The 12,526-nt window shown below is 31.5% G+C and overlaps 1 long non-coding RNA gene across 1 annotated transcript; it reads right to left on the reverse strand.

Annotated features, from left to right (window-relative positions):
- Window positions 1-9,564: 9,564 nt before the first annotated feature.
- On the reverse strand, window positions 9,565-11,366 carry LOC149544584 (uncharacterized). Its single transcript, XR_016355290.1, has 3 exons — window positions 11,275-11,366; window positions 9,962-10,026; window positions 9,565-9,835 (listed from the first exon to the last, which is right to left on the reverse strand). It is a non-coding gene; the product is annotated as an uncharacterized LOC149544584 (long non-coding RNA).
- Between the last annotated feature and the right edge of the window lie 1,160 nt (window positions 11,367-12,526).

A 12,526-nucleotide genomic window follows, 5' to 3' on the forward strand; every position in this document is an offset into this window, starting at 1 on the left:
ACTATTATTGGCAGAGAAAACTTCATACTAGATTAGGAATCTTATCTTCATGATTTGTACCTATAGAAACTCTTTATTTTCATCGTATACCTCTCCTTACATCTGCAAAAATTTTGTTTAAAATGTTATTTTCTAAGACAAAGGATTTTGATAGTAATATTATTAATTTTCTATTTACAACATATTCACTATATATGGTTGAAACCACATGGCTTTAATTTCTAAGATAAGCATTATCTTTCCTTCATTTAGAAGAAACAACGTAATCTTGTGCATTATAGTTAGGGGTAATTTTTTTTAGTGATGTAGTATGCTTGAGACTAGTACTCCCAAACATAACTATCTCCCCATAAATGATTGCCCTTGGATATTTCTCATTATATCTCAATGTATTCTCTCTCACTAAGAGTCATTTTTTCTAAGTTTCTAGCTTATCTTTTGGTATAGATTTTAAGTTTAGTCTCTTTAATGTTAGGTTTTTTTAGAGTTAGATGATAGTTTTCAATTATTATTTTAATCATATAGAATCTATTCTTTAAGTTATTTCCTTTCTTCATCATGAACCATATTGATCGAATGATAAAAAGATCAATATTCATAATAGATCAATTTGGATAGTACATGGGGATTTTTGAATCCTAGACTTGAAACCTTCCTCTTTTTTTGGTTATCGTGAGGGTGAAAACCTTTAGTATACACTAGAAAGGGAACACTTCTTGTCCTTCAATACACTTCTCTCATAGAGATTATTTATCTTTATGCCCTACATTAGATATGAAGGTATTGTGTGTATTAAGATTCTTGGATAACCATCCATATTTCTAGAAAATGATTTTAGTTTATTTAAAATCTAGTTTGGACTGTCTTATATAATTCAAAAAAATTAATCCTTAGGAACTTTCAACCTTTCAATTCTTTGGGTTTTGTTTCACATTTTTTTCCATTTTGGACAAGATGTCTGTATAATGTACAATTGATATATCAATATAATATAGGATCAATTTAAATTAGGTCCAATTGTGGAAATCATCATTAAGCTTCATGGAACTACATATGAAATATTATTTGATGCGCATATAGTAGAAATCATAATCAAGGAATGTCATTGTCTATGCATTTTTTGGTTCTTAGAGTAGTTTATCAAAAACTAGGAAAGGAGTTCATTTTTAATCTTGACAAATAAAGAGTTCCCTTTGACATTGCATGAATGTTTGTTGTAATGGTATATATGGTCAAAGACCACAAAGAATGGTTCAAAAATCAAGAAATAAAAATAATCAAGGCTTACACTCTTAGGAGGAGGATCAAGGATAGGTCCCCATCATCATAGTAACTACACACAACATGAAACCCAAGATTGTGATTAAGGACTTCAAAGTCATGAGGATGAACTAGGTGAGAACACCTCCCTAACATGGATTTCAAAGTGAATGTTATGGGGACAATAATAATAGCCCAACATATTAGTAGTTAGCAAGGTAGATCTAATATCAACACCATCTTCTTGCTTCTGAGCTAACAGTTCTTCCAGTGCATTTTTTTGTAAAAAATTAATTTTGTTGAAAATTGTAAACTCTTAGAAACTACATTCTTGTTTTCTATTACCATTGATGGGCTTCCCTTAAACAAAATCAAAATGAAGAGGCATAAATACACCAAATGTTTATTTCAAAACTATATGTGCAGATATAAACATTAAGCACAACATGTCTAATATTTTTTTTGATATACACATTAATTACACCAAATTTTTCTTTCAAAGCCATATGTGTAGATATAAAGATTAACTACAACATGTCCAATAGTTTTGTGGATTTATAAATTAATCACACCAAATTTTTCTTTCAAAACCATATGTGTAGATATAAACATTAAGTACAACATGTCCAATATTTTTGCAAATACACACATTAATTACACCAAATATTTCTTTCAAAACCATATGTGTAGATATAAACATTAAGTACAACAAACTCAATAAGGTTACATGAATAAGTTATTCCTATGAAGAAGGATCATGTTAGATAATACAAGGGAGTTTGATCAAAATAGGGAGACAATAGCTAGACTGTTTTCTAACTTTCAAAGAGCAGGTGGTGACAAATGTTAATGTCCTTGAAAACATTATAATGACTTAAAGATAAGAAGAATCAAAATCAAATAGCTAAGAGACATTTTTGGGAGAATGGTCACATTAAAATGGGGTTTGATTATCATCCATTTGTAAGTTATTTGTTATATTATTTTCACAATTAATATACATATGAACCACATAATGAGGGTTAGATTATCATCATTTTTATATAGATCGATCTCCCTAGAGTAGTACATGATATGGACCAACACATCTCGGAGGAACATGGATGTGTGAATATGGAGGAACATGGAGGTGTGAGTATTGAAGGAGAAGATTATGATCCCATGGAAGATGATGATCATGCACTAGAAAACACATTTAAAGATGATGGTATGAATGCATTGATCCATGACACATTTGGTACTGGTGGTAGTGGTGCTAATGATGATGATGATGAGGATGAAATTGAGGCCATCCATGATATACCTCTATTTGAGAAGGAAAACACGGTTCTTTACAAAGGATCCCGATCAACTCTTCTCTCTATTGTATTTTTGTTGGTGAATTTGAAGGTTATGAATGGTTTATCCAACATAACAATGTCATGTATGCTAAGGTTCGTGATACATGTCATTATACTCTATAAAGGTGGAATATGTACCATTGAGATTTTTTGTACTAACAACTAATATTTTTTTTTGTAGATTGATAGGTGACTATTTGTCACCACCGTCAGATGTTCTACCTCACTCGTATTGAGAATTATGTGCCACTATGAAACATATTGGAATGGAGTATCAATCAATAGCTGCTTCACTAGTAAATTTGGCCCTAAATTTTGATGAGAAAAGGTCAAAATTTTGACCATAGTTGGTTGAATAGTTGACTAAAACTATCGTCAATCTTTTTTAGTCGATAATTTGTCATAGTCATTATTTGTTAAAATTTCAACTTTAAAAAAGTTGACTTACCGATGAGAGGTTCGTTAATTTTCTTAGTCTAGCCTGAACTCTTATTTCCTCATTTGCATCCATTGTTGGTCAAAATTTTGACCAACACCCCTTGAATTTTTTGACGGTGAAGCCAAACCTTTGACGGCAAAAATGACCAACCATCATCAAAATTTGTGACCTTTTTTGGTCAAAATTGTGACCAAGACCCCTTAAATCTTCTACGGTGGTGCCATACCATGGACGATAGAATTGACCAACCATCATCGAAATGTGTGACCTTTCTTGTTAAAAATTTAGCCAAAACCCCTTAATTTTCTATAGTGGTACCATACATTTGACGACAAAGGGAAGCATGTTCATCTAAATTGAGACCAATTCTTGGTAGAAATTTAGATGGGTTGTACCAATTATTGCAAAAGCTTTGCTCTCATAGGAACCTTCTAAACTATACAAAATTTGATTCTAAAGCATAATTTCTCGGTGCAAGACTCAGGGTATTGTGCACATTTCTACCTCCACACCATTGTTTCATACATCACATGATTTATTTCATACAAAATAATGGGAAGGAGGAAGAAATGTGCACGATATCCTGAGTCTCCACCGAGAAATTATCATTTACAAGTAAATTTTGTGTAGTTTAAAAGGCTCCTATGAGAACAAAGCTTTTACAATAATTGATAATATTTTGTATAATGTTTTGTTCTTTCATTTTTATGGATATTCTTTATTTTTAGTTGTTAGTCAAAGAAGTATCAATATAGATTCTTATTCTATAGTAGATAGTAAAAAAAACTAATGAATTATATAAAATCCACATTAAAGAAACATTAGCAAAAGAAAAGGAGTGCTCTGAGTCATCAGTTCTCACTGCTACAAACATAACATCTCTAGCAATGAGTGCCAAAATTTTAGCACAAGAGACCACCCTAGGGCAATGCTGATCCAATAGAGCCTTGGTCTCATCTATTAGACCAAATCCTCTTAAAGACTGATTTGCAATTGTGATAAAGGAAGTTGAGTTTAGATGTGTCGAGCACATTTCAAATCTTTTTCTTGGGAAGATAATTGATTGCTACTATCAACGATCAATTATCTTCCCAAGAAAAATATTTGAAATGAGCTTGCACACATCTAAACTCAACTTCATGTACATTTATGATTCATATGCAATTGTTTGGACTAGTTTGGTGAGAGTTTCCTTGAGTAAACAAAAACATACTCAAGGAAACTCGCACCAAACTAGTTCAAACAATCACACATGAACCATAAACATACAAGAAGTTGAGTTTAGACATGTGCAAGCTCATTCCAAATCTTTTTATTGGGAAGATAATTGTTCACTGAGATAGAAAGTCTTGTCTTAGCTATCAATTATCTTTCCAATAAAATTATTTAAAATGAGCAACCGTCATCTAAACTCAACCTCCCTTACACAAATGTAAAACCTCATCTACTTTTTCTTGAAACTTTGGTTCTTGAGAAACCATTGCTTGCAAAGATGATAGGGAAAAATAAAATTAGGAAAGAATTATTTATCAGGAATGAAAGCCAATAACACTAACTAATCTCTATTTTTCAAATAGATAAATGTGACAAAAAAACTTATAGTCCCAATCACATCAACAGAAGAGTGCATAAGTTGCATCCTCTTCATCATACTTGTAGGGTCCCTCATATATGTTGATACTTGCTGACTAATAAACACTACATGGCCAAGCAAATATTAGCAAGAAAAATGAAGTTAGACATATTAATAGTAGACAAATTTTATGAATCTAGAACAAAAACAACATATAATTATACCTATTTCTTAGCAATACTTCTAATGTCATCTGGTTTTACTTAGCTGATCAACTAAGAAAAATTTAGTAGGTAATCATAATAAATTTAGATTGAAAAGAAAAAGGAAATAAATATTGAATGAATAAATGTTATCCCTCATTTAACTCGTCATCATCCTATTTAGATTTCATTGGCAATGGTTTCCTTAGGCAAGAATCCATGGGCTTTCCAATTGTCATATGGCATTGCCTTAAATTGTATATATAACTATAACCCTTTATTTGGCTGCTTGTTGATCAATTCCTTGGCAAGAGCATCCAGGACATAATATTAAAATGTAATCAGTCACTGAGCCTATTAGCTCTTTCCTACCACCAAGTTTGGAACATAGTAGCTTTGTGGATATAATCAAATGATTCAATTACCTTCCCATGTATATTTTTGTCTACATACAAGGGCCATAATATGTTAGTGGCCTCACCAAACCTCCACTATAAATCTAAAGGAAAAGATAAGACATTTTTCCTAAGATAGAATTAACCAAGACAAATAAGAACACTACAAATTCAAAGCTTATATTAACAAAGAACACTACATTTTCTTTGCTCCATGCATAAGCGAAGAGGCTAGGTATATAGAGGCTCATAGAGTATTTGGAGTGAGTAATATGATAAAAATGATGGAAGTAATTCCAATGGAGATGAGAGAGATGCAGTTAACAACATGGTCTATGAAGTGAATGCAAGGCACAGAGATCCAATCTATGCCTCTACTGGAATCATGTGGAACATCCACCAATAGATTACCAAGTTGTAGGTAGAAAAGTCTAGTCTAGCCATTTGGGGAAGAGATTTTGAATGTTTAATAACTTTTTAAAAAGTTTCTCAAAAGTTGTCAAGCAATTTTTGACCAACTTTGCATTTTTTATAATGTCCCTAGTGACCAAACTTGGTCCAAGACTTTATTTTGTGATCCCTAATGGATCTAAACATGAAAAATATGAAAAATAACCATGCTGACACATATTCCTAAGATATGGGATCATTTATGACCAATAGCTAGCCAGGGGCTTATAAATTACCAATCTTGGAGCTATGGTCTTACAATGTGATCCAAAGACAAAAGTAATGTTCCTAAGCATGGTTAGAGGTCTTAATGACCTTAGTGAGCTCCTCAATTACACGATGATGGAGTGGGTGCTCCTGCACCAAGGAGTTTTGGTAGTCACGATATCATAGCCAAATATCTACTTCAGATTTACATCAGTTTAGAGTATAGCTCATCTAAATCCTTCTTCAAATTTTGCATGTCTACTCACACAAGGTCCACATGGAGAAAGTAAGCTCTAGAAGTTCATGAACCTTGATCTTCCTTAGCTCCATACTCTCAATAGAAGATGGCAGACAAATTGATAGCAAAGATGCAACAACAAAGGGATGATTTGGAGAAACATTATGAATGGATATAGGCTATAAGCATGAATTCAGATTAGAATGTCACATAATATCATATAAACAACAAAAACACCATAAACTTGTAATCATAGCATCATGATCATACCATTGTATCATCATATGCTTCAAGTTCAACATCAAAATAATTAAATGTCAAATGATAAATCATAACATCAAGTTCAAGTAAAGGAAATATAGCCTGTATAACCATATTTGTTTGTCATACCCTTTTTGCAAGGAACTCAAAAATTATTCAAATTAAACAAGTATTAACTATAAGAGACTAAGAAAGAAGGAAAAGGTGTTACCTCACCAGGACGATAGTAATAATGAGACAAAGAACCATGAAGACTAAATCCAAGGAGACTAGATCTGAACATCCAGGTTCATTCAAATTCAAAAATTGGTTTGCCTTCATAGCACTGTCAAGTCAACAACATGGGAATTATTTTGTGTCTAGAGTGTCATCAATGTTTTAAATGTAGAATTAAATGGTTGCAAGTATACATTTCTACCACATGCAAATGATTTTGAGATACAAACCTGTGCAATCCAATCTCCCAAGGAATAGACAACACCACTTATCGCCATCTTTGCCAAAATAGGATTTTCATAAAGCGATGTTAGAATAGTTACTAAAATGGTCATAAATTATGTTCTTATAGTAAAATAATACTTTGACTTAAGAAAAAAACTACACAATATTAAAACATGACATTGTGCTTTAAAAACTAAAAAGGTACCTGTAATGAAGAACTGCATTTGGACTTGCTAATTTGTTGTCACTATTAACTATAAGCTTATCTTTAAAGTTTGAGCTTCACTTGGTTTCAAGAATAGTTTAATATTCTCTACTAAACAAGGGAAACCACATGAAGGTGGAAGCTCATTTGGCCCCTTCCCCCCTAACATTGCTCTAAATTCTCCATTAACATTTAATAACATTCATTCATTCATCCATTTTTGAAATATAACATTCAATCATTATAATCACATGATAACATTCAATAACACATAAAATTCATTAACACACAAAATTTATGAATAATTCATTAACACAAAATTCATTAACATGCAACATTCATGAATAATTCATTAACACATAAAATTCATTAACACACAACAATCATTTCTTTTTGGGTTTCTTCCTATTTTTTTTTCATGAAATTTCTAAGAGGAATATCAATGCCCTTGTCATCCCCCTCCTCTATTGGTTCTAATTGCAATGCATGTCTCCTCGTCATCTATTTAGGAACATGAGGCCACTGCAATAACAAGTACTTCATGAGTTAAATTCACAGCATTTTATATTAGTGAATTACAAGTTTTTATTTAAGTAAAAGAACTATAAATCAAAAAATTAATTTAAAAGAACAAAACATAGATTTTCTTTACCTGAATGTGTGACATGATCTACCTGCTGATCAGTCTGAACATCCTTCGACACTCGTTCAACATGAAATGATTCTATATCCTCTAAAATATACACAAAAATGTTACACCAAGTTCAATTAAATATGTTAAATTTTATTAATAATTACATTATTAGTTTTAAATAGTAAATGAGCACCTCCATGGATAGTACGATGCACATTAGGGGCTTCATATGCAACATAGGATTTGTATCATGATTAACAGGTTGCATTGCAATGTCATGCACATTATTATCAAATAGATTGTTGCTCAAGTATTCAATTTCTAATATATTTTTTGGCATATTTACTTGTGCACATGATGCAAGAGATTATTTAGTTGGGCCAGTGGAAGTTTGCTGTAGGCATTCAGCCATGGCTGTATAGCCTTGCTTGAAGGCAATTCTTTTGTGTTCTTCCATGGCCTCTAGATTAAAATTAGAGCCCTACATTTTTTTATTAATTAACAATATTATTTGCATTTTATAAATAAATTTTCTCTGCAATTCATTTACTACTACTTACAACTCATGCTTTGATTTTAGAATATCCCCCAGAGCCAAGATTGTGCTACCTAATCTTTTCCAGCTTGGCCTTTGTTACCTTTGATGTGTCCTGTAACCTATGAAAAGTTTGAAATATGTTAGATGATATAGATATAAAGATCAATACTATTTAGTGCATTATTACATTAATGTACTTAATACTATTGCATACCTTCTCACATTTGCTGGTGTAATTCCTCTTTGAGCATCCCCTTTCTCCTTTGCATCCAAAATGAATGCATCCCATTCCCTCACTACAATAAAGGTAGTACACTCATACTTCAAGTTCTGGATGAGACTCTTTCTATACGAGTCCCTCACAATCTTAAGATGTTTGCAAGATTTTTCTAAAATTTTCTTCTCATCAAAAATATCAATACCAAACTCATGCTCTAAATCTTTGATGAGCTGATCTTTTAATTTTTTTTCTTGCAAGTTCCACCTTTTAAGAAAAAACACAAAATTGTTAGATATAGCCAGTAAAAGAAAAGACCCAAATGAAAGGAAAAATGTTGCACCAATTAATGATATGCAAAAAAAATAGTGGGATAAAATTAGTTCACTTATGATGTTCCACCTTGTATGTATGGTGGGCTCAAATATTTGTAGTGTGAGGTCATAAAGCTTCTTATCAAACGTATTGTTTCCTACAAAAAATGTCATGGGATAATCAATCCAGAGCTTCTTATGAATAGATAAATGCATATTATAATATTAAAAATAATTATTTAAAGTACATGGAATCTTAGGACATTTTAAAGGTATCGATTCATCATTGTCAATCAACAATGACATCTGCATAGCTCCCATGCTAGAAAGATAGGTAGCTCTAAGAAATGATGGTGAATTATCACCAATACATGCACTATGATTTTTATCTAGCATAGTAGACAGTGCATCTCCTACCACAAAAAAAAAATCCACTATGTGATGCACCCAAGATTAAAGTACAAATTATCAACTCATAATTAACACAAAACCAAATATAGCAAAACAAGGATTTACTAGCTAGACATCCCCTTGTTGCAAACATTGCACTCGGCAATCTTGTATGGACGTCTGTCAACCTCTTAGGAGTCTCCTACACTTGATGACTTGAATAATGCGTTGTTAGCAAACACACTCTAAACTAATAAAAGTAAGAGTTAAGAAGTTTTTGAATGTTTGAAATAAAAAATTCGTTTTAACTTGTCAATGAAAGGATTATTTTACCAATGGCAATCAGAGCTCTACTAGTACCAGCCTCACTGCGTTGTCCTTGACCAAGTTCTAGATTAGCTGCCAAAAAATTCTGTAACAAGAACACATATTACATATTTTACTTTACAACATAAAAGATTAATAAATATAAATCTTTATTGAACTTTTGTTATAACTAAAGATTCATTACTTCTTACTTCATAACAACAAGCTTGTGCTCTCAAATCAGATAGCCTCTTCATCATCTCCTCGGATGGAATATTTGCTTCATCCAAAATTCTCATTATTTCTAAATTTATTTTTTTATTTTTTTCTTCAACATAACTGTTACATTAGGTGTTTCTGCAATATCATCATCAGAAGGGGTAGCTATTGGCTCTGTACTTACTGCAAATGCTTTCCCCCTATCCTGAACATCAAATTGTGAGAGGAATATTAGTAAAACTATCATAAAAACTCAAAAACCATAAATAAAATAATGTAATAATATAAAAATTTTCAACTATCTAATTTGTACAATTTCAATAAGGTTTACCCTTGCTGAAGAATGGGTGGGAGTAGCATCCTTGTGGCCTCTATCATGTGTAGGATCCATATTGTCTTGTCACAAAGATTAAACATAAAAACTTTAGCTAACTAAAAGCAATAGATAGAAAAAAAAAACTTATTAATAAAATGGTATATAGTACTTACAACCCTCATTATAGTAACTTTGTTTGTATCTATACGATTTAAATGGTAATCTATTAGCAGTTCTTCCCCTACACTTATTGATTTTATTGCACAAACAAAAACTTCATTCCCCTCACACACCTCAAATATGTAACTGGGTTGCTTACTAGTTGAGGAAGGTCGTGTAATATTTATAAAACCTACAATATTACCTATTTCTTTTGGTCTCTCATTAATGTACATAGCAAATCTTTTACTTTGATCATTTTCTTTCCATTGTATATAATTAGCTGATAGTACATACCTACATATACTTTTTTTATGTCAAACAATCAGCATCCAATCATTATAATTGTAACATAGACCGACATACTTGAACAATTTGACAACTTTTTTGTAACATACCTTTATCCCATCCATGGAACATAGGCCCAAACCATGTAATGAGGATGGAGCAATGTGAGATATCCTCTCATTAACACAAAAATTGGTGTTAATTGGAGGTAGCTCATTGGGTACCCATTCTTTCTCAATGTGTGTGTACCACAAGGGAACCTTGAGGTCACCTTTGGTCTCATCATCATAAGAACATGACCCCCCGTTAGCAAGGAAAAATTACATGCATTTATCAAATTTTTTCTAATCTTTTGACCTGTAGATGATCTTCCTATTTTAGCCTTACTACATGCAGAGCTTTCATCTATCATTTCCTCATCTCCCTCATTCGATGTAGATAGATCTGACAAGTACCTATTTTGTGGGTCTTGCAATCCATCAAATGAAAATTTGATAATATTTAAATAATATATATAGAATAATCAAGTCATGACTCATACGTGCAGTTCTTTGTGTATACATGAGAGATATAAAATGTAGTAAGTTGAAAGTGATTATACAATTATATTTCTATATGGACCTTCTATAATGTCTATATATACATTATATGATTATATAATATGTCTATTTATAACACACATGCTTAATGATAAACAAGAAGAATATAAGAAAATTATGTCTATTTATTGACTTATACCTACTGATCCATGTCACTGTGCACGATCCATGCTAAAGGGGTCAAATTTCTTGCATATGTTAATCATTTATCTTAAATTAGCTAAAAATTACATGATACGCATATGCTACAAATAAATTAGAAGAAAACATGAACAAATTTACCTTATATATGGAATACAAGATCGTCAACAGAAGGGGTGACGATGTCTGTAGTCAATTGCCTATTTGTAAAAAAAGTGATAATTAGACACAATATAAACATTGGTAATTATAAATAACATATATTGTAATCATTAGAATTGAACACAATAAATATGTAATCAAATTTCTTGCATATGTTAATCATTTAGCTTAATTTAGCTAAAAATTACATGATACACGTATGCTACAAATAACTTAGAAGACAACATGAACAATATGCAACATCATAAACATGAACAAATTTACCTTATATATGGAATGTAAGATCATCAATAGAAGGAGTGATGATGTTTGTAATTAATTGCTTATTTGCAAAAAGGGTGATAATCAGACACAATATAAACATTCATGGTAATTATAAATAACATATGTTGTAATCATTAGAATTGAACACAATAAATATGTAATCAAATTTCCTACGTATGTTAATCATTTATCTTATGTTAGCTAAAAATTACATGATACGTGTATGCTACAAATAACTTAGAAGACAACATGAACAATATGCAACATCGTAAACATGAACAAATTTACCTTATATATGGAATGTAAGATCGTCAATAGAAGGGGTGATGATGTCTATAGTCAACTGCTTACTTACAAAAAGGGTGATAATTAGACACAATATAAACATTCATGGTAATTATAAATAACATATGTTGTAATCATTAGAATTGGACACAATAACTATGTAATCATTACAATTGAAAGCAATAAATCATTTCATTGATCATTTCAATTATGTCATTGATTATCATCATCATCATCATCATCATCGCCATCATCACCATCATCATCGCCATCATCATCACTATCATCACCATCATCATCACCATCATCACCATCACCATCATCATCATCATCACTTCCATCATCATCATCATCACCATCATCTTGATCTTCATCATCTTCAATATTTTCTTCTTCCATAACATTATACTTTATTGGCCTTCCTCTTGGATCATGTCTAACAACAAATGACCAACCCTATTTATGTGGAAACTCTGAGTAAAAAACTTGCTCACATTGGCTTTGAAGAGCATAGGGCTCATCTCCAACTGGCTCCAACAACCTTGTATTAATCATCGTAAATCCATTATCATGTTGAATAACCATTCTACCTGGATCATTTTGTTTTAGTCATAACCGGTATCATTTGATGATGAATAGAACTACTTTGAAGGAGTTAAAGTCATACTCAATTATATCATCC

The sequence above is a fragment of the Cupressus sempervirens genome, chromosome 8 (genome assembly GCF_028749045.1).
Source record: "Cupressus sempervirens isolate cs-2001-9-10 chromosome 8, ASM2874904v1, whole genome shotgun sequence".
NCBI classification, from domain to species: Eukaryota; Viridiplantae; Streptophyta; class Pinopsida; order Cupressales; family Cupressaceae; genus Cupressus; species Cupressus sempervirens.